Here is a 23,958-nt window from a genome sequence, read left to right on the forward strand (position 1 = left end):
TTGTGAATCTTGAAAATTAAGGAGCCATGAAGTTTGTATATATTTAATTATATGTATACATTTATATAGTATATATATATACATATATATATAATAAACCATTCTCAACAAATTTATTTTTATATCCCTTCTCAAATGGGTCCAAAAATATTTTCTTTAGTAATGAGATTTTATTTTATACTCATAATTTTTAGTGTATATGATAAAATATCATTTTCCCCTGCTGTATATACTCACTTTCAATTCCAGTTAAATGATTTGAAAAATGCCATTCTTTCAGTTTTTCTCAATAACTAAAACATAATTCTGCTTTTCTAAAACTTCTAAAACTGATAGGAACTTACAGTTTTAGAACAAAATCAAAGTCTTCAGCTAATTTATATTTGAGTTATGGCTTATTCTGAATGAGTCTTTCTCCTACAATGTATATTTTCTGTGAAGTGTATTGGCTGTATTCAATTGCTAAACAGGGAAAAAGTGTCAATATAATGTGGAAATTGCATTGATTCATACATGGTATTCCCTAGCACTTCAGTGTTTTGTGCCAAGTAACTGCTGAATGCGGCGAGCCACGAAAAGAATGTGTTTTTTAATGTGCTGCCCACTGATCCCACAATCAGCCTCTTAGGTCACGTTGGAAAACTCTTCTGACTTGAAAAACAATTATTACATAATGAGCTGTCATAATGTGTACTGGCTAAAATGGTAGCTCCAAAAATATACATCCATATACTACTTCTTGGAACCTGTGAATATTGCCTTATCAGAAAAAGGATCTTTTCAGATGTAACTAAGAATTTTGAGAAAAAGATTATCATCCTGGATGGGTCCTAAATCCAATGACACATGTCCTTCTAAGAGCAAAGTATAGAGAGATTTGAGACTGAAGTGGGCAGAGGACAAGGCCATGTGAGAATAAAGGCAAAGACTGGAGTAAGGCAACCCCAAGCTGAAAGAGGTAAGGAACAGAATTTCCCTCTAGAGCTTTCTGGGAGGAGCCTTGTCCTGCTGACACCTTGATTTAGACTTATGGCCTCCAGAATTGTGAGAGAATAATGTTTGCTGTTTTAAGTCACCCAGTTTGTGGTAATCTGTTATGGCATCCCCAGGAAACTAATACATCTTGTAATTTTCGTAACAGAGCACCCCAACACAAACCTTCCTTGTTCTTCCTTTCAGAGCTAACCTTTTACTTTCTTTTGTGAATAAGTCCTATAATGTACTGTAATATTCATACTTATTAGGAATTTCATATATTTTTTACTGCAGCAGTACATTTATAAGGAATGTCATTATTTGTTTTTATGTTCAATTTTGAGCGGCCTTGCCTATCCTTAATTTTACTACAAAGTCATGTCACCTTAAAAAAAATTAATGTTTATTTTTGAGAGAGAGAGAAAAAGAGAGAGAGCATGGGGAGGGGCAAAGAGCAATAGAGACACAGAATCTGAGGCAGGCTCCAGGCTCTGAGTCGTCAGCACAGAGCCTGATGTGGGGCTCCAACTGATGAGCCATGAGATCATGACCTGACCCAAATTCGGATGCTTAACCGACTGAGCCACCCAGGGGCCCCCAAAGTCATATCATTTTTAATGTGAGATTTTGCAAAAGAGCTCAATTTTTTTTTTACTAATGACTACTCTGTGAGATAATAGACATGCTCATATTTTATGTGCTTAGATAGCCCCATCAAAAAATTGAATTCTATATAAAAACTGACAGTTTAAAAGGTTATTGACTATTTAAAACTTTTTCATAATTTCTGCTATACATAAGGTCATAGAAGCAGAGAACTGGATGTGATCTTAAGGATCATTTTGTCTAGCTCCCAGAGAGTAATGGAGGAAACTTCTCTACGATATTTCTGTTAGATTGTCATCCAATAATTGCTTGAAGATTTCTATTAAAGGAACACTCACAACTTCACAATATAGCCCATTCAAACTAGAGTCTTATACGCATCTATGGTTTCTAAATTACAACCTTTTGAAATATATCTAAATTTCACTTTTTCATTTTACTTCCATTTATACTAATAGTTTTTCTCTGAGTTTGCATATTTAAATTACATTACAGATTTAAAATAGCCTTCCTTTATATAAGATAAAACTTGATAGGGTGATTAAGAATTTGCTGCAGAGAAAATATAAATATATAGAAGTAATAATTCTCTAAGAATATGACCTGGATAAAACAACCCAAATGTTCATCATCTAATGAATGGATTTTAAAAAATTTGGTATAGTTACACAATTGAATATTATTCAGCAATATAAAAATGATATAATATGGATGAGCCTTGAAAACATCATGCTACAAAAACAGACACATAGACCAATGGAATGGAATAGAAACCCCAGAACTAGACCCACAAACGTATGGCCAACTCATCTTTGACAAAGCAGGAAAGAACATCCAATGGAAAAAAGACAGTCTCTTTAACAAATGGTGCTGGGAGAACTGGACAGCAACATGCAGAAGGTTGAAACTAGACCACTTTCTCACACCATTCACAAAAATAAACTCAAAATGGATAAAGGACCTGAACGTGAGACAGGAAACCATCAAAACCCTAGAGGAGAAAGCAGGAAAAGACCTCTCTGACCTCAGCCATAGCAATCTCTTACTCGACACATCCCCAAAGGCAAGGGAATTAAAAGCAAAAATGAATTGCTGGGACTTTATGAAGATAAAAAGCTTCTTCACAGCAAAGGAAACAACCAACAAAACTAAAAGGCAACCAACGGAATGGGAAAAGATATTTGCAAATGACATATCGGACAAAGGGCTAGTATCCAAAATCTATAAAGAGCTCACCAAACTCCACACCCGAAAAACAAATAACCCAGTGAAGAAATGGGCAGAAAACATGAATAGACACTTCTCTAAAGAAGATATCCATATGGCCAACAGGCACATGAAAAGATGCTCAACGTCACTCCTTATCAGGGAAATACAAATCAAAACCACACTCAGATATCACCTTACGCCAGTCAGAGTGGCCAAAATGAACAATCAGGAGACTATAGATGCTGGAGAGGATGTGGAGAAATGGGAACCCTCTTGCACTGTTGGTGGGAATGCAAATTGGTGCAGCCGCTCTGGAAAACAGTGTGGAGGCTCCTCAGAAAATTAAAAATAGACCTACCCTATAACCCAGCAGTAGCACTGCTAGGAATTTACCCAAGGGATACAGGAGTACTGATGCATAGGGGCACTTGTACCCCAATGTTTATAGCAGCACTCTCAACAATAGCCAAATTATGGAAAGAGCCTAAATGTTCATCAACTGATGAACGGATAAAGAAATTGTGGTTTATATACACAATGGAGTACTACGTGGCAATGAAAAAGAACAAAATATGGCCCTTTGTAGCAACGTGGATGGAACTGGAGAGTGTGATGCTAAGTGAAATAATCCATACAGGGAAAGACAGATACTATATGTTTTCACTCTTATGTGCATCCTGAGAAACTTAACAGAAACCCATGGGGGAGGGGAAGGAAAAAAAAAAGAGGTTAGAGTGGGAGAGAGCCAAAGCATAAGAGACTCTTAAAAACTGAGAACAAACTCAGGGTTGATGGGGGGTGGGAGGGAGGGGAGGGTGGGTGATGGGTATTGGGGAGGGCACCTTTTGGGATGAGCACTGGGTGTTGTATGGAAACCAATTTGACAATAAATTTCATATATTGAAAAAAAAAAAAGAAAACATCATGCTAAGTGAAAGAAGCCAGATACAAACACACACACACACACACACACACACACACACACACACACACAAACATATACACACACACATACCACGTTTCATGACTCCATTTTTTATGAAATGTACAGAATATGCAAATCTATGGATCAGATATGTTTGTGGTTGCCAAGGCCTGGCAATAGAGGTAAAGGGAAGTGACTGCTGATTGGTTTCTTTCTGAGGTGATGAAAATTTTCTAATATTAGATAATTGTGGATGCACAACTCTATTAATTCATTAAAAACTACTGAAATGTACATTCTAAAATCTGAATTTTATGATAAATGGATTGTATCTCAATAAAGCTCTTATAAAACATAATCACATAACACAAAACCAAACATACATACATACGTACATACATACATACATACATAAAACAAGAGCCACATGGTGTTAGCAGCTATGAGAATGGAAGCAGGGGGATGGCAAAGTGAATTTGGACAGACCTGAGAGCTTGAGAGCCTTTACATCACCTACAAATTGATGATACTCCTTAAGAACTTGTGCAGCTAATCAGCACACAGTAGCCAAAACTGGATAAGGGCTGTGCACATTCCAATTCAAAGGCATATGGAAGGACACTGTCTAAAGCCTGTGGTAGAAGAGGCTGGGCCTTATGGATTCTTGAAACCTACTAACAAGGTGTCCTTTCCAGAATAATCCTACATTCAGAGAAACAGCAGGATATAGGATCTAAATTGAGAAGGGTCAGCTAGACTTGAGAAAGAAAAAGAGCCACAGATTTCAAAAATGCATGGCTATATTTTTTTAACATATATAAAAGTAACAGAAGTTCCAGAACCATAAAGTAAGGAATGATATCTTGATGTATCTTTTTCTTAAGAGTATGGAAAAAAAACTAATTTCATTTGTAATAAGCAATAGAAAAGGACCCTAGTAAAGCCCATGCAAGTATATTATTATTGAAGTATAAATAGGAGAAGAGTGACTTACAGCATATAAGGCACTTCAAAAATTAAAAAAAAACTGACTTGGTATTTCAAAACAAACTACAGAAACTTAATAAAATGATAGAAACCAAACTTTGGAATTAAAGAAAACTCATATGATGTGATTGGAGAAAACAAAATTAAAAAGACCTTATATAATTTAAGAAATAATTAGAAGAAAAACAAGAAACCATTTCAGAAATAGAAACTAAATTAGAAGTTTTATACCACCTCTTAAGAAAAGTAGGAGATGAAAGGAGGAAATTGTTGCAATCAAAAAGAAGAAAATGAATAGATACAGAGTACTTAAAAGATATTAAGAGAGGCAAATAAAATCAGAGCAATGGCATGTAACAAATACGAAAAACTATAATTTAAGAAACATTCTTCTGAAATAAAAGGAGACTTGAAACAATGTATTAAAATGGCAGACTGCTTACCTGGGGAAATTGACCCAAAAGAGTGAAAACAAGACATACACTGGTGCAGCCACTAGACCTCAAAAACAGGCACTTTTTTTTCCTTAGAGGCAAAAATACCAAGAGACTTAAGAGAAAAAAAAAATCGGATTGCTTCCAGATTTTTCAACCTTAACATGCCAGAAAACAACAGAATAATATATTTATGGAACTCAAGGAAAGAAATGTGAGCTAAAGACTTTATTTACAACAAAACCAACTTTCAAATCAATAAGCTACAAACTGTTATGAACAGGGAATACTGATCTTAATGAACCCATCCGTGACAGCAAGCATCCGGTAAGAAAAATGACTGAATAAACCTGTATATGAGAATTTGTAGCAAATATTAAGTATAAACTATAACTAAAATTAAATGATGGTTATAAGGAAGTTATAGTACCTAATATCTATGTACTCTGAAAGTAAACCACTATCAATAAATGGTGTAGAGGGATAGAGAGAGTAAATGAAAAGTAAGTAAACTCACAGATTCCCTTACTGATAAAATAATAACATTTTAGATTAGGTGCTGTGGGGATTTATTATACTTTTTGTTCTGCTTTCATATATGTTTGAAACTATTCATAATAGTAGTGTTAATAAAAGAGATAACTTTATAGTTTTCAGTTTAGAGGGACTTGCAATAAGCCAATAAAGACTTGAAACAAGGCATTGAATAAGGGGAAAAGAAAGGAGAGAACAAATAAATTACTAAATAGAATCGACAGGAGCTTGTGATCTGTGAAGATAAAAAAGGATAGACGTGCGGAAGAAGACTCCAAGGCACTGGCTAAGATGAGTTGGTAGACTATGGATGTCATAACTGAGACATTAAACACATGAGGAAGATAGTGATGGAATTAACTAAGGTGGGAGCATAGAAGAATAAATTTGGCAGAGAAGATGATGAGACACATCTAGATAGATTAAATACATCTAAGCACCAAGTGAAAATGAAATAATTAGATATAATAATGTTTTAAATTCTAAGCCCAAATTAACAATAAAAGCTATCCAGTAACTTCAAAATCAACTCTTTCTCTTCCTTTCTGTCTACTTTGGTTTGTAAATGTCAAAGTCTGTCAATGTCTCTCTCTTGCTTTCTCCTCTATTCTTATGTTTAAAAAAGTTATTTTTTTGGTGGGGGGCGCCTGGGTGGCTCAGTCGGTTAAGCGTCCGACTTCGGCTCAGGTCACGATCTCACAGTTTGTGAGTTCGAGCCCTGCGTCGGGCTCTGTGCTGACAGCTCAGAGCTTGGAGCCTGATTTGGATTCTGTCTCCTTCTCTCTCTGCCCCTCCCCCCTTGTGCTCTCTTTGTCTCAAAAGTAAATAAATGAAAAAAAAAATATATATATATATATATTTTTTAGCAGATGATTTCTGTTCTTATTTTAATAATTCAAATTATAGGAGAAAGAAGCTAAAAGCTACTCAGCTTTAGAAAAACTGGTCACTGCCTTCCAATTCTGCTCCTCTGAATTAGGGGACTTGAAGTTCTGTTAATTATTTGTCCTGGCATTTACTTTTGTATTTTGAAATTACACGCAAATTCTATCAACTCTGAATTTATCAATGAATAGACAATTGTTTTCCCATTAGTGTAAATAATGATTTAGTTTGCATATTCACTTATTCTATCATCCCAATTAAATTATGCCACATTAATGTTAAGTTAGCATTTCTTCTGTCATTATTATGAGTCGTTAAATATTGTTACTCTTCATCCAGTCAGTGTACTCTAATTGCATTTTTTTTTCTTTTCAAAGTCTCTTTGTTTTTCATGGAGTTTGTAATTACTACTTTTTTCGTGTTTTTAATTTTCATTGATCCTTTATAATTTGCCTTCACAAATCATGTAAGAGTCCCTCAATTTAATTACTTCTTTTTATATATTTCTTTAATTGCAGTAAAATAGTGAATTCAATTATCCATAAGATCAGACACCATATATTCTATCAGTTTCTCCTCTAACGCCCAAAAGACCTAGACAGGTATACAGCTTTCAAAATTTTTTGCACAGCTCTGGCCTCAAAGATCCCATCACCATACTTCTGAGAATTTTCACCTAGTACTACATAGAGAGAGGTTGCATACTGTATGGTTGACAAACACCGATTTTGAAGTCAATTCTAACTGGGTTTAAATCCTACTTCTTAAGACTGTTATAAAATATAAGTAATTTAATATGCATAAAATGTTGAGGGTAGTTAATTTACAAAGTTAAATGACATAGAATATTTTCAAATAAAATTTTTATCCCTGTATCATATTTATGGCTTCCCCTTTTTTGGCTTAATCTACTGTTTCAGTAGGACAGATGTTCCAGGAGCTTCTTGAGGAATGAGGGAAAATAAATTGTTGAAATATCACATGTTGAAAATAGACTTCTTCTTCCTTTATACTTGGTGGCTTAGTCGATTAAGTGTCTAACTTTGGCTCAGGTCATAATCTCATGCATTGTGAGTTCGAGCCCCACATTGGGCTCTGTGCTGACAGCTCAGAGACTGGAGCCTTCTTCGGATTCTGTGTCTCATTCTCTCTCTGGCCCTCCCCTGTTCTTGCTCTGTCTCTGTCTCTGTCTTTGTCTCTCTCTCTCTGTCTCTCAAAAATAGATAAATAAATGTAAAAAAATTTTAAAAAGAGATATGTTTACAGAAATTATTGTTCCACAATTGTTAGAAATAGTGGCATCAAATTAACTTTTTGTGAAGCTATAGGTGATTAATACTCAGCAAAAAAATTAAGAGTAGATTGTGAACTTTTTCAGGCAAGAAGTCCTCTGTATTTCAAATATTTCATGTGTGTATATGTGTGCATACATGTAATGGGAACTAATGTTTGCTGAACTTGAAAAAATAAAGAACAGTGATAAGACTTCTAAAAATTGCGAGGGGTGTCTGGGTGGCTTACTTGGGTAAGGGTCCAACTCTTGATTTTGGCTCAGGTCATGATCTCACAGTTCATGAGACCAAGCCCTCATCAGGCTCTGCACTTCTGGTATGGAGGATGCTTAAGATTCTCTCTCTCTCTTTCTGCCCCTCCCTTGTTCACTCTTTCTCTCTCTCTCAAATTAAATTAAAAAAAAAAACTGAAAGAAATAAAAATTGCTGAGATACTGTATATAAGTATTTAGAAAATACTCTGAAAAGTTGAAAACAAAGGGAAGCACAAATATATTAAGAAAATTGAATTCAAAGCAAACCTTCAATAGAATGTTTTATTTGTTTTTGAGAGACAGAGACAGAATGTGAGTGAGGAGGGCCAGAGAGAGAGACACAGAATCTGAAACAGGTTCAAGCTCCAAGCTGTCAGCATAGAGCCACACATGGGGTTCGAAGCTGAAGTCAGATGTTTAAAGGACTAAGCCACCCAGGTGCCCCAAAAAAAGCTTATCTTAATGAAAGGTAGACATTACCAAAAATGTATAACATAACATTCATATACTTTTGTCATAAGATACATTATTAAATACATTTTCAATATGCATAATTTTATGAAGGAAAAAATATCCATTAATCTAATTTTATTCCTGGGGCACCTAGATGGCTCGGTTGGTTAAGCATCTGCCTTCAGCTCAGGTCATGATCTCACAGTTCATGACTTCAAGCCCCACGTCAGGTTCTGTGCTGACAGCTCAGAGACTGGAGCCTACTTCAGATTCTGTGTCTCCTTTGCTCTCTGCCCCTCCCCCACTCATGCTCTGTCTCAAAAATGAATAAACATTAAAAATTTTATTTTTGAATTAGATTAGAGCTAATAACATAATAACATAAATTGATGACTCTCAGAACAAAACCATAAATACATAAAAATTTGAGTGTTACAAACAATAAGCTTGATAGGTGGGAGCATTTATTTTGTATCTTAATATGGAGAAATATACTTCTTTTTCAAAGTTATGCTAACTTTACAAAAAAAGAACATGTATTAAGCTGTAAAGGTAGTCTCAAACTACTACACAAAGGAAAAAATGGAAATGATACTTGGAATGTATTGAACCAAAATACAATGCAACTGAAAATTAAGAAATTTATAAATTAAAGTGTTAATAAAAATTAACCAAACAACCCCCAAAGACAATAAGCTTGCAAAATTTTAGAATATTCTTAATGGTTTAAAGAATAAATCAGAACAGAAATTATAGACTATTTGGAAATAAAAGGCAATAAAAATAATCCCTATCAAAAATCTATGAACCTAGTCAAGATGGTATTCAACTAAAACACTTTATTCTTAAATATTTCTCATAAAAATATAGGTTGGAAGTAAATAAAATAAACTTTTTATCTCAGAAAACTAAATTAAAAAACAGCCAAAAAAAAGTGAAAATGAAGCAACAGTAATTTTTTTAATTTTTTTTTATGTTTACTTATTTTTGAGAGAGAGAGCGTGAGTGGGGGAAGAACAGAGAGAGAGGGAGACACAGAATCTGAAGCAGGCTCCAGGCTCTGAGCTGTCAGCACAGAGCCCAACACGGGACTCGAACCCACGAACTGCAAGATCATGACCGGATCCGAAGTCAGACCCTTAACCGACTGAGCCACCCAGGTGCCCTGCAACAGTAATTTTAATTAGATAACAGTAATAAATTAAACCAATATAATAAAATGTGGTCTTTAAGAAATATCAACAAAAGAGAGACTTTTTTTTTAGGTCTTATCAAAACTAAAAAAGCATACATATAAACATTAGAGGTAGAGAAAGACCATATTTTTAAATGTTAGGGAAGGCTATGTATAAGTTTAGTTAATAACCTTGAAATTTTACATCATTAGACAATTTCTCATAACATCTGAAGTACCAAATTTGATTTTTAAAAAGGTAAAAATATCTGAATAAAATTAAAAGTTTAGATAAATTGGAAAGTTGGTCAAAGATCTCTAGCCTCCAAATAAGTACTTGATCAAATTTAGCACCTAATCCTGATATGTTACATATTGTCATATTATATTATCCACAAATGATAAATAAATAAAAATAATATGGAATTCAAGGATGATGGCCAAGTTTAAAATAAACATGTTTCAACCAGCGTACTGGGAATTTTTTAAAAAATGAGATCTTAGAGAATTGACTCTATCATACAGTGTTTTAGTGTATATTGTTATACACTTTTTGAGGGACAATTTTAAAATCTTTATTTTTTAACGTTTATTTATTTTTGAGACAGAGAGAGACAGAGCATGAACAGGCGAGGGACAGAGAGAGAGGGAGACACAGAATCTGAAACAGGCTCCAGGCTCTGAGCAGTCAGCACAGAGGCGATGCAGGGCTCGAACTCACGGACCGTGAGATCATGACCTGAGCCGAAGTCAGACGCTTAATGGAGCTTAACCGAGCTTAACCGACCGAGCCACTCAGGCGCCCCATTGAGGCACAATTTTAAATGTGCATATTCCTAGTCCCTGAAAAGAATCTCAGAAAAAGACTTGAATATATATATATATATATATATATATATATATATATATGATCAAAAACTAAAAAATACTAAATGTCCATCAACGATAAGTGGTTAAATAAAATATGGTAGATTTATCTTAGGGAACATTCTAGATTTTTTTAAAAAGTATGATATCATTTATATAAAATGAAAACCACAAAATATATTTTAATTATAAATTTTTGTGATGTTTATTTAAATTTTGGTGTACTATGATGACATCCTGGTTTGTTTGTTTGTTTGTTTTCATTAATTCAGATAAAGTCTGGTCCTGAGCCCACATAGTAAAAAAGCTAGAAGGATAAAAATCAGATTATTAAAGGTAGGGATGGGAGAGATATATTAAAAGGGGATTTATACATTGTATTCTATAATTCTGTTATTTATGTAACCATTTATTTCTTTTTAATACTAAGCATGCATTTGCTTTTTACTTGTCTTAAAATCTTTTTAAAATGTATAAGAAATATGGTAAACGTAGTTTTCAATTTCTTATCATTTTTGATGCTTCTCTTGTGGTAGTTATTTGGTTTTAGTGCCTATTAGCTGTTCTGCCAATTACTTTAGCACTGCCTTTGTAGGTATATGAAATGAAATAAAGTTCAGTAATGGTTAGTAAAATGATGCAAAAAGTTTAGAAGAAGTGATGAAATGAGCAATATCACTAAGCTGCTGAAAATGTGCTGAGATTCACTAAGTGCTTTACAAAAGAAAGCAAACAAACAAGACTTCATTACACAGTTCACTAAGCTCTGCAACTGATGGGCAATCCTCATTGCCTTGTGACATTCAGGCTCTCATTAGTAATATCAGGCCAGCAGAGGAGACAATAAAATTGGATGTATGTTGCCAAGGTGAAGTTTTAAGAGTTATAATTCTGAATTTATTGTTAAGAATCATATAAGATGGATAGATGGCAAACAGTTTTAGAAATGTCTTTAAACAAGAAGTTAGGGGGCTTTAGTCCTAAGTCCAAAATATTTACATATTTTAAAAAAGGAGACAAGGAAACAGAAAAAAGAAGTTGTCAAAGCCAATTTATATTTTCAGAGCGCTTTGTATGAAAGAAAATGATAATGAATAATGGCTATGCCCATAATTCTCCATTATTTTCTCATAAATTTGACTTTAAGGAAATCATATTAATGACTTTAAGGAAATCATATAATGGGGAATGAGATATACAAACAAAACCTACACATTTACCTGAATGTAAAATAAAATTTTAGTAACCTCTCTGATTGTCTGAAATGCAATTCAAAATCCAAATCTGTATATTATTGAAGTAGTAACGCCCTTCGCAAGAGAGGCAAATCATACGTCATACTTCTAATCTTTCAGCAGAGAAAGAGGCTTGCAAAACCAGATTGCCTGCAAAGCCTTCTAAACTTTCTTTTTCCTTTTTTCTCTTTTTTTTTTTTATCACAGAGAACAACAGCTATCAATAGAAAATCTCAACCAAAGGTTTCATAAAGCTTAATCTACTAGATTAAACTGAAAAGCAATTCACAAGGCTCTCTTAGTCTAAATAAGAGTGGTATAATAATACTTTAGAGGCATTAGTGGGATTTTTAAAACCTGGTATCAGCTTTATAAAATTGTGGTTAATATTTTGGTCTCTATCAATATTTTTATAGTCATCATATTAAAATTTTTCTCTCTGAAAAATTAAATTTATGACTATGTGATACATAAAGTTCTTTGACATCATGTTATATAAACCTAAAATGACTTTTCATTAACTTTCAAAATTCTAAGTAAACCATATTTTTTTCTTGGGAATTTTATTTTTTAATGGATTATAAGAATTATAATAGCATACTATATGAAAATAATGAGAAAATAGTAATTCTCTTAACTAAAACAAAACTTATTAATAAAAATAAAACCAATATTCCCAATAGCTAAATGACCCAAAATTATGATATAAATATGTATATATATATATTTTTAGCCATATAACTAACATTAGATTTAGACTATTTTTCACATATACATGTGTTTTCGTAACAACGTGGTTTTAAAATATACTGGTATTCAGTTTGCTTTGGTATACCAAGTGGTCTAACTCTTAAGAAATAAAAATCATCTGAAAAAAATTAAAAATTGGGAACCTGGAAAGTCTTAGAAGTTGAACTTTTACTAATTTAAAACTGAAAAGACTGAGGCCCAGTGAGACTAAACAGTTTTACAAAATCACATTGCTAATAGGGAAGAGACTTCATCTCTAGAACCCAGGATCTCCTGACAACCAGTCTATTTTTTCTCTCCATTTTTGGGGCTGTCATTACCATTGAATAGCTTAAAAACTAAGCTGTATTTACCATTGTTAGTAACGCCATAAATATTCAGTAAAGATAAAAGTTAAAATTATAAGTTTATCTGATATACTGAATTATCATGAACTATATTATTGCATAGAAAAGCATAAATAAGATAGACACATACAGCAAAACTTTAACCTTTTTAGTTTAAAGGTAAATTTCATACTATTGAAGCATTACATTTAAAAATTTTATCAGCCATCAATAAATATTATTTTTTATTCACACATCTGTACTTCTTCAGATTAATGGCACTATTTATAGGTCCTAAAATTCAACACTATAGTCAATTTAAATCTACACATTCTATTAAAATAAATAATTAACTCTGGAATTCCAAAGAAAATTTATCTTTATCTTTAAAGATAAATATAGACTAAGGCAGAATGACAATTTTGTACTTTTTCTATGAAACATAATTTATACCTTATATGAGTTATGACTGAGCACCCTCAAAGTCACTTATTTAATAAGGAACTGTTCACATCACTAAGCAAATCTCATAGCATCATACAGGTCATATCTTTTCAAGTCCTGCTTCTACCAACCTTCCACTTAGTCACAAAGGCTATTGCAGGTATAGTCCTTTGATAGAAGGTGATTTTCATTCCAAATTCAAAGCAACGTAAGCAGTTTAGCTCAGTGAAAATACTAACTCAGAGCAATAAATGTTTAGCACTAGGCTTTTCGCTAACAATGAAATGTGTGCTTCTGTCTGCTAGATACCAAAAAGGTCAGTGATTCTCAAGCAAACAGCTCCCTCCACTGGCTCAACCATCATCATATGCTCTGAAGTCTCAAGTCCCTTGAATTCCCCTCCTACCAAGTTTGCATATAGACCACAGAATGCTAGGGCTGCTTGAGAATTGAGAAACACCGAATTAAAAAAGGTGGGTCAGCCAGCAGCTAAGAGGTAAAAATCCCTGTAGAGTACTAAGATCTCAATGAAAACTTTATGAGATGAAGAAATGCATATTAATACATATAAATACCAGAACTCCTTTCAGGGAGAGCAAGACCTGAAGTTGAGAAACTCTCAAAAGTAGCCTGCAGTTCTGAGAGCATATGATGGTAATGAATGGAGGAATGATGATCTCCAAACTCCCATCAAAGGGTAGTGGGTCTGGCTGGGCTTTTGTTTTACTGTCTGGGTATTGAAATTTAGGGAGTGAACTGAACTGCTTAGGTCAGAGTCAAGATTGAATATTCCGTTATACTTGTTTGCCCTTTTCTCACAAAACACTCATCTTCTCCTAAAGAATATTTTCAATTTGAAAATTTATTATTAGCCCATCTGGGATGCCTATATTTCTTTGTTATAGGTATTGTACAATGCAACCTTTTTTATTTTATAAGTGGGGAGGTTTATAAAGATGGAATTGTTTACTAAAAATATATTCACCTAGACCCTGACCAAATCACCTGACAATCTATTGTTTATAGAACACTTTTTCACAAAGTGTTGTCCCTGGATCACTAGCAGTTTCATCATCAACTGGGATTTGTTAAAAATGCAAATTATTGGGCCCACCCCAGACCTAGCAAATCAGAAGCTGAGGGAGGGGTAGCAAATCTGTGTTTTAAAAACCCTTCAGATGATTATGATGCACATTAAAGTTTGGAAACTACTCTGACAAGTGTAACAAATATTTTAAATTATTTAATAACATTACCGAAAACAAAAAAAAAAATTAACAGTATTTACTGTACTAAATTTTAGTAAGTAAAATCAACCTATAAGCTCTGTTCAGACTGATTATCTTCAATAGATCTAAGATGGACAAATTGTTCTCACACGCTGACTGTACCCCTTCCAATATCCCATTCTATTTTGGCCAAAAATATTTATTCATTTCTCAGGTTCACTGAAGGAATAATCCTGTATGATTTTTTTTCTCCCTAATATTCAATCAAGTTCCAGATCAAATTGCTTTTCCCTTTTTCTCTAGGCATATTTTTTTCTTTTTTTTAACATTTATTTATTTTTGAGACAGAGAGAGACAGAGCATAAATGGGGGAGGGTCAGAGAGAGAGGGAGACACAGAATCCGAAACAGGCTCCAGGAACTGAACCATCAGCACAGAGCCTGACGTGGGGCTCAAACTCACAGATAGCGAGATCATGACCTGAGCCGAAGTCAGATGCTTAACCTACTGAGCCACCCAGGCGCCCCAAAGGCATATTTCTACCAAAGCTATCTTAACCCTTCACTTACTCATTTATAAGAACTTCCACTAATGGATTCTATCTGGGGGCTCTGAGGCCTCAGTCAAACATCTGACTTCAGCTCAGGTCATGATCTCACAGTTTGTGGGTTCAAGCCCTGCGTTGGGCTCTGTGCTAACAGCTCAGATCCTGGAGCCTGCTTTGGATTCTATGTCTCCTTCTTTCTCTGCCCCTCCTCTGCTCACACTCTGTCTCTCACTGTTTCTTTCAAAAATAAATAAACATTAAAAAAAATAGATTCTGGGGCACTTGGGTGGCTCAGTCAGTTAAGCATCTGACTTTGGCTCAGGGCATGATCTCACGGTATGAGTTCGAGCCCCACGTCGGGCTCTGTGATGACAGCTCAAAGCCTGGAGCTTGTTTGGGATTCTGTGTCTCCTTCTCTCTGCCCCTCCCCTGTTCATGCTCTGTTTCTCTCTGCCTCTCAAAAATAAATAAAAACATTAAAAAAATAGATTCTATTTATTTGAGGGGCAAAAAACGTTTTATTCATCTTTGCATATCACCCCTCCCCTCAAGCAAAGTATCTAGTACAGAGTAAGTACTTAATACATGTTTGTTAAATGAACAATTGGATTAATTAACCTTATCTGGTCCTCAAGATTTTTAAGACTCTTATGACCACTGGCTTAAAGGAGAATTCTAGTGAATATTATTTAGATAGTTCTCTGCTCAACTAAAGAGCTAAAAAAGTAATGATGTCTGGATCTTTCCCATACCTCCCGACCCCACAAAGACTGAATGGTTATGAAATGCAGTCAGGTCATCAGAATTAAAAAAAAAAAAAATCCTCAGGTGATTCTACTGTGAAGTCAAATCACTGACCTGGAATGATCTCCAAGTTGATATCGAGAATTGTATTACAATAACAGGTTCAAGCTGTACCACCACCTCTACAGCAAACCTATTATACAAAGGTCTGGTTTAGTTCTACAGAATTGGATTATTGAGTTTATGTACTGTCTCCATGCAAAAAGTAGAAAAATATGTTTAAAAAGTTAAAGAGTTCAGTACTTAGAAAACAATAATGAAGGACAAACATTTCTACTGACAATACTAATTGCCTCAAATATCTTACCTAAATCTTACCCCAAGTCCACAGCTGATATATTGAAGTACAATTTTCATAGATAAAAATCTCACAAGCTCCTGCCTCAGTCAACAATACTATTTTAGGATTCTATGCAAAATGTCTTTGCTCGGCTAGACAGTCTCTCAGAGCTACATTCTGGTTCTTTAATAAAAATGCTATTCTTGGAATATCAATCCTTAGTACCAACTATTTGAATATATTTACAATAGATTTCTAGTGTAATGTTAATATATTCTTAGTACCTTTTTTGAAAAATATGGAACACTTTGATCATCTGGGCCAGAAGTTTCACATTAGTGGTCCCTGATATGTATATTGTACTAAATTCAAAATGAAAATAGAAAAAGGCAAAGACAAGAAAAGGAGAGAGAGAAAACATTTTAATTTGTGTGCTTAATTTAAAGTATGAATTTATTATTTTTTAATATAAAAACTGGAATGTTTAACAATACCGGGCAGCAGCCCTTCATGACACATGAGAATGAAAGCCAGAAGCTACAATGGCCATGTTTACTCTTTATAGGTCTCCAACTCTTGAGTTTGCCATAGTCCCCAAGAAGGTTGCTTCACTCATTTATTAACAGACTGGCTCTTTCACCCTATCTTTAGGCGGACCTCAGGTTTTATAGGTGAGGGTATTAATGCTAAGTGGGAAGATGGAAATAGGATGAAACAGATTTAAAGTTAAATTTAGTGAAGGAAGGTAAAGCAATTTCTCTCTATTAAGTCAACCTGATAACCTTATCTTTGTTAAACCCAGTTCTACAAAAAGTCAGAGTCCCATGAAAGAATCAACCTTACAGTAAGTATACACAGTCCATGTATTTTCATTTTAAAATTTTTCTTTATTTTTTAAGTAGGTTCTACAGCCAGCATGGAGCTGAATGCAGTGCTTGAACTCACAACCTTGCAATAAATACCTGCGCTGAGATCAAGAGTTGGACACTCAACAAACTTACTGTATTGTATTGCATTGTAATGTATTTTACTTTATATTTATATTTTTTATTAAAGAATGTGCCAGCGGGGAGAGGGCCAAAGGGGGGGGGGGGTGGAGAGAGAGAGAGAAACAGAGAGAGACACAGAGAGAGAAAGAGAGAGAGAGTCTTAAGCAGGCTCGAAGCTCAGCATGAGCCCGAAACAGGGCTCAATCCCATGACCCTGGGATCACGACCTGAGCCAAAATCAAAAGTGGGACGCTCAACCTACTGAGCCACCCAGGCGCCCCTGGTCCCAGTTTTTTAAAAAATAACTAAGGACAACATGGCTGGGACAGGAAAAACAAAATCAAAAATACGTGGAAGAAGGAAATTTTAATTTAGAAAAAAGCTGCCTGGATGTAGAGATGGTTTATGAATTCCAAATGCCAATATGTCTTATAAATTATAATTCAGAAAGGACTAAATAAATCAGTTTATACATGTACATAGACACACATAGTAGCAATTATTTCCTCATATTGTCATCTTTTCTCTTTGTTCTTGCTTAAATTTCATGTAATCGACAATTTCCAGCAGCTTTGTTTTGAGTACTTTGTCTTTACAAATGCTCTGATATGGGTGACTACAGCTTTTGAAATCTCTATTGTTATAATCCCAAATATGTCAGCTACAGGAATCTAACTATCCTAATTTTTCTTTCAGCTGCCTCCAACTTCACTGCCTACATTTTCTTTGACTGGCCTTCTTTGATCACTTCCTATGGCAGATTTTTAGTATCACCCCCACTTCTCCATTTAAGTTGGAATGTTCTTTGCAGGTAGTTACACGACTGTATCTATGACTCTCTAAGCTAAGAAAGAGAAGAACAAGCCCTCTCTTTCTCAAATGTGCCAAGAGAAAAAATATTTCTGAGAGATATTGTAAAGACATAACTTTCAAAGTATTCTTCTCTTTCCTTTGATTTTCTCAACACTGACAAAGGGTCAGAGACTCACAAATAATAATGTTCTAGAACTTGAGGATTTAACTTTGTACTGTGTTAGCTTTATTCTATCGTCGCTTTTCTGTTGTTGTTATTTAGGACTGGGGATTCAATATCAGAATGAAAGTTTTTCTTTGTGTATTATAGTAACAACTAGAGAATATTTACTTCATTAGAGAATGATTGGCAAACAATATCATAACTTTTTTAGCCAGAAAAAAAAGGGAAAGTAAAGAAAAATTTCCAGAATTTCTGGAGAGTCATAAATACACACCCTGATACACACTATCTAAGTATCTACACACATGAGTATATATTAACTCCATATAAAACTTATTTAGCCCAGAGATTCACAATCTCAATATCATTGATATATTGGACTAAATCATTATTTATTTTGAGAGGCTGTTCTGTACATTGCAAGATATTTAGCAGCCTCTCTAGCCTCTACCCACTAGATGCCAGTAGCACCCCCCAACTCCTGTAGTAATCATGAAGGATATGTTCCTAGATATCACCAAGTGTCCCTTGGAAAGCAAAACTGTTCCTGTTGAGAAGCACTGATTTAGTCCTTTCTAAATGGATATGCCTGCTCATCTCTATGAAATAGATTTCAGATATGAACTTTAAATGAAACTTGAAAGAGTATAAATATCTAGTAATATTATTTGATCCAAGTTATAAATCATTATAGTCATTATTAGTCAACAGTTATGAAGCACCAACCATATGCAAGTTCTATTCTCCCTTTTCATCTTATTAAACTCAAGGTCAGACTTACATAATGGCTTAATTAGGCATGACATGATTTCAGGGTGTTAGAAAGTTAATTTTGAACCAAAAAATGTTCACCATACTAACAGCAATTCTTCACTGTTTTAAAACTGCTTAATAGTCTAAAAATTAAAGACTTCTTTTGGTTTAACAAGCTTTTTTATATACCAAATTATAAAGTCTCATGGTTATGGTAGATATTTTGATTCATTCTCAACTTTACCTGGATTTGTGTATTCTGATTTGTCTTCTTACTACTGCTTTAGCTGAAATGTACACACCAGTAACACACATTTTGCCAGAGTTGGAAAAAAAATAAGAAGGTTAAATCTCACTCTTGAAAGTCCTTCAAAGAAAGGAAAGTTGTGGTGACAATGTTGACCTTTGCCTGAGACCTATGCTTGGAAACCAGAAAAGGTTAAGACACCCTCCCAATCATCTGTGTTCAGAGAAACTGAAAAAGACTACCCTTCCCATGCATATGGGATCTTCATAAGGTATATCAATATTAAAGTATGGACAGTCAAGTGAAGGAGTTAATCACTTTAAATTTTACCATTTCCTTTCCATTAATTGAAGATAATGGTTAAATGAATGGTTTCTAATTTTCTTCTATGGTGTTTTGAGTTTTATGATATACATTTCAGAGATCACCTTAAAATGAACATTATGTTTATGATTAAAATACTTTAATGCTACAGATATTATTTATACACTTTAAACATTATACACTCTTGGGTTTCTCTGGGTAAAAAATTCTAAATAGTATTTTGGAGACACATAGATTAACAGACTTTCTATGTTGGTCTAGCACATTTGGGAAAGAACGCAGTTAAAAATAATAAATCCCTATTTTTAGTATTATACAGGCACCCTATTATAGAAATCACAATTCAGAACAAATTGCAACAAATTCAGTGATGATTTAGGGATATGCAACTCTAATAAAAGTGTCACCAGCTAGACCTCAAGACCTGAACTTTATTGCCCACCTGCATGTACTGCACAACCTCTGTCCTATATTTTTTCATAAATTCTTCTTTCTGGCTTACTTCTTAACACAGGCAAATGAAACCTGCAACTGTCCTGACAGGACCTCCAGCCATCCCAGACCACCCAGACCAGTTTGAGCTTAACCCCCGACTGGCACCTGCACAGACCATGGAGTGACATCTGGAATGACCAACAATTCCCTCTTCCTCATTATAATAATAAAATCTCTATCCAAGGAGGGGCACCAGCCTCATTTATATAACATACGATGTATGTATAGGCATGTTTCCTTAAGGTGCATGCATGACCTCATGTCCACCTCTACAAAGGATGACAAGGCTTCCCTATTTAAATATTCATCCTAACCCTAAACAAAAGGCACTCATTCACCCTTTCTCAGGAAGTCAAGGCTTTGGAAATTATTCCCAGTGATCTCCTTATTTGCCTCAAATAAAATTTACTTTGTGTGACAACCCTACCTGGTGTATCTGTGACTCACCAAGGAGTGAACTCACATTGGTTCAGTTACAAAAGCACAACAGGATTTCTTTTTTCTAAAAAGGTATTCTAAAAACAGTATTAATGTCTTCATCTAACTTTATAAAAACTCTCACAAAACATCAAAATATTACTTTATGTTTGACAAAATTATAACTCATTGCCTTTGGGAGTTTTAATCTTCCTACTCATTACTGTTTTCCTATTGAAATATTTCCAAACTTTAAAACTTCTCTTTTTCATTGTTTTTGCAAAGTATCCTGTATGTCACTTCTCATTCACATGAATAATACAGGTTTGCACAAAACTTTGCATGCTAAATTTCAACTCAGAACTTCCTTCCAGTTTTATATGTAGGTCAGTCAGAAAGACCTCCAGTTCACCTGAAAATTTTTCAGAGACTGTAAAATGAGGGGGAAAAAAAGGAGAGAGAATAAATTTTAAGTACAAGAATGTGGACCGTCCCTTGATATGTCAGTGCCCAACACTGACATAACACTCATCAAATTCATCTTCGGCATATGAACCAAGTGGATCTAGTCTCTCACTTTTCTCATCATTTATTGATGAGTTGAATGAATAGTAGGTTAATCTTATGAATGACAGAGATAAGCTGGATTTCTTTCAAAGTGATCTTTAGACAGCCTTTGAAAAATAGATGTAAATCTGTGATTAGAATATGGGAGAAATTAACTAAGTGGGAAACCAACAAAAGAAAGGAAATGGCTTGAGAAATAGGAGAAATTCAGTACAAATAGGAAGTCTTATAACAAATTAAAATTTGGAAATGCCATTTGAAATCAAAATTTGGATTTTCTTTAACATTATGTATTTTCAAAGAAGTAAATGTCAATTTTGATTGTGTTGAAATATATTTAGAACATGTTTCTAGCTTCTCCAGTGTTGACATGAGTAGTTGGAAGAATTCTTGCGACTTCCCAGGTATACAAAGAGGGATTTTAAAGGCCATTTTTTAGGATTTCCATTACTTATGAGAATCATGGCAAACATCTCCTCATTTTCAAATACTAATTAATGAGTGCCTCAAATATCAACTGCTTTTAAAAGTATGTAAACAATAAGTGATCTAGATTTAAAGATTATGTTGTTCCTACATGTAACACAGAGGATTCAGGGCAGATATTCATGTTTGTCTTCCACTCTCTTATTAAATTTCTTTAGTGGGGTGTTTCTTCTCCTATCTTTGAATAAAAACTCATGCAGCTTTTTAAAGTTTTTCAGCTCACTCACTCTTAAATAAAAGAAAGTACTCTAACAAAATGCAGCCCTTTTTAAAAAAAATAGCTTTCATTAATTAAAAATAAACTTCACGACAGTTGCTTCTGGCCAAAATGGAGTTAACAGAAACCAAGTTTACCTTCCCACTTGAAACAAACGACTGGGAAAAATATATAAAACAATGGTTTTAAAGACACGAGGCATCATGCAATGAAGGACAGTAATATTTGAAAGACAAGAACAAATGAAGTGATAAAAAATAAATTTCAATTCATACTGACAACCCACACAAAGATTAACTCAAAGTGGATCATAAGTGTTTTTTTTTTAATTTAAAAATTTTTTTTCAACATTTATTCATTTTTTTGAGAGACAGAGAGAGAGCACAAGCAGGGGAGGGGCAGAGAAAGGGGAAGACACAGAATCCGAAGCAGGCTCCAGGCTCTGAGCTGTCAGTACAGAGCCCTATGCAGGGTTTGAACTCATGAAATGCGAGATCATGACCTGAGCCGAAGTTAGACGCTTACCCAACAGAGCCACCCAGGTGACCCTGAAAGTGGATCATAAGTTAATGTAAATACTAAAACTGTAGAACTTTTAGGGAAAACAAAAGACAAAAATTGTTGTGACCTTGAGTTAGGCAAAGATTTCTTAGATATAATACCAAAACCAAGGATCAATGAAATATCAAAATGATAATTTGAACTTTATCACAATTAAAAACTTCTGCTCTTCAAAAGACTTCGTTAAAGAATGAAAAGACCAGCTGCAGACAGAGACAATATTTTGTAAATCATATATCAGAAAAAAAGATTTGTATATAGAATACACAAAGAACTTGGAAAATTCAATAGGAAAACAAGCAACTCAATTCAAAAAGAAACAGGCAGAAGACTGAACAGACAATTTACCATGGAAGGTATATAGATGGCATATAAAGTCATGAAAAAACACTATGACAAAGAAGATACATGGATAGAGGCTAGATTCATGAAAACAGGCTCAACAACATTTGTCACTAGGAAAATGAAAATTAAAACAATGAGATACCCTATATACATAATAGAATAGATAAAACTTAGAAGACTGATTATACCAAGCGTTATGAAAAGACGGAACAGCTAGAATTCTCACACAGTACAGGTGGGAACAATACTTTGGAAAACAGTTTGGAAAGTTCCTAAGAAGTTAAACATGCTAAACATGCACTTTCCATATGATTGAGCCATTCCATTCTTAGATATTTTTCTAAGAAAAAGTTAAAAATAAGTCAATGCAGGGGTGTCTGGGTGGCTCAGTTGGTTAAGTGTCTGACTCTTGATTTCAGTTCATGTCCTGATCTCACAGTCTCTGGGATCAAGCCCCACATCAAGCTCCACACTGACAGCACAGAGCCTGCTTGGGATTCTCCCTCTATTTCTTTCTCTCTCTCTCAGCCCTCTCTCTGCCCCTTCCCCACTCATGTGCACACACACACACACACTCTCTCTCAAAATAAGTAAACATTTTAAAAAAGAATATGTCAATGCAGTGGCTTGTACACAGATATTCAGAGCATCTTTATTTGTAATAGCCCCCAAATGAAAACAATCCAAAAATCTATGAAGAGGTGAATAGATAAAAAGTATACTATATCCACATAATGGAATACTACTTAGCAATTAAAAGGAATAAACTGTTGGTAAAATGCAACAACATGAACAAGTCTCAAGATAATCATATTGAGTGAAATGGACTAGACTAAAACAGTGTGTGATTCCAATTATATAAAACTCTAGAAAATGCAAACTAATTTAAAATGACAAAAAGAGGAACAGTGGTTGCCTGGGACCAATAAAGGAGGGAGTGGTAGAAAGAAGAGACAAAGAAACATGAGAAAACTGTAGGGAGTGATGGATATTTTTATTATCTTGAGTGTACTGACAGTCTCATGGGTGTGTGCTTACATTAAAACTTAATAAATTGTAAACTTCACATGAATGTGCAGTTGATTGGATGTCAATTATATCTCAAAACTGTTGAAACAGTGAGAATTTTAAGATGTGTTTCTGGTTTCAATTCACAATGTTCTAAACATTCCATTTCCTTCAAACATATTCACCACTATTATCTTCATTTAAGGAAATATGATTCCATCTCTGTTTAAACAGCTAGGCCTGATAACCTTTGAGGAAGAAGAAGATAGTAAGCTTCTTCTTTTTTTTTTAACTTAGTAGCTAATATGTATTTTTTTTAGTTTCACATTTTTATTTAAATTCCAGTTAGTTAACATACAGTGT

General features: G+C 34.2%; 1 long non-coding RNA gene across 3 annotated transcripts; it reads left to right on the forward strand.

Annotated features, from left to right (window-relative positions):
- Nucleotides 1–700: 700 nt before the first annotated feature.
- On the forward strand, nucleotides 701–20,180 carry LOC105260917. Of its 3 annotated transcripts, XR_890738.3 has the most exons (6): nucleotides 701–958; nucleotides 13,656–13,823; nucleotides 17,113–17,227; nucleotides 17,896–18,010; nucleotides 19,216–19,446; nucleotides 20,014–20,180. It is a non-coding gene; the product is annotated as an uncharacterized LOC105260917 (long non-coding RNA). The 3 variants fall into 3 exon arrangements; XR_002144717.2 differs by lacking the exon at nucleotides 19,216–19,446 and having other exon boundaries at nucleotides 17,110–17,227; XR_002144716.2 differs by lacking the exon at nucleotides 19,216–19,446.
- Nucleotides 20,181–23,958: the final 3,778 nt, after the last annotated feature.

The sequence above is a fragment of the Felis catus genome, chromosome C2, assembly GCF_018350175.1.
Source record: "Felis catus isolate Fca126 chromosome C2, F.catus_Fca126_mat1.0, whole genome shotgun sequence".
NCBI classification, from domain to species: Eukaryota; Metazoa; Chordata; class Mammalia; order Carnivora; family Felidae; genus Felis; species Felis catus.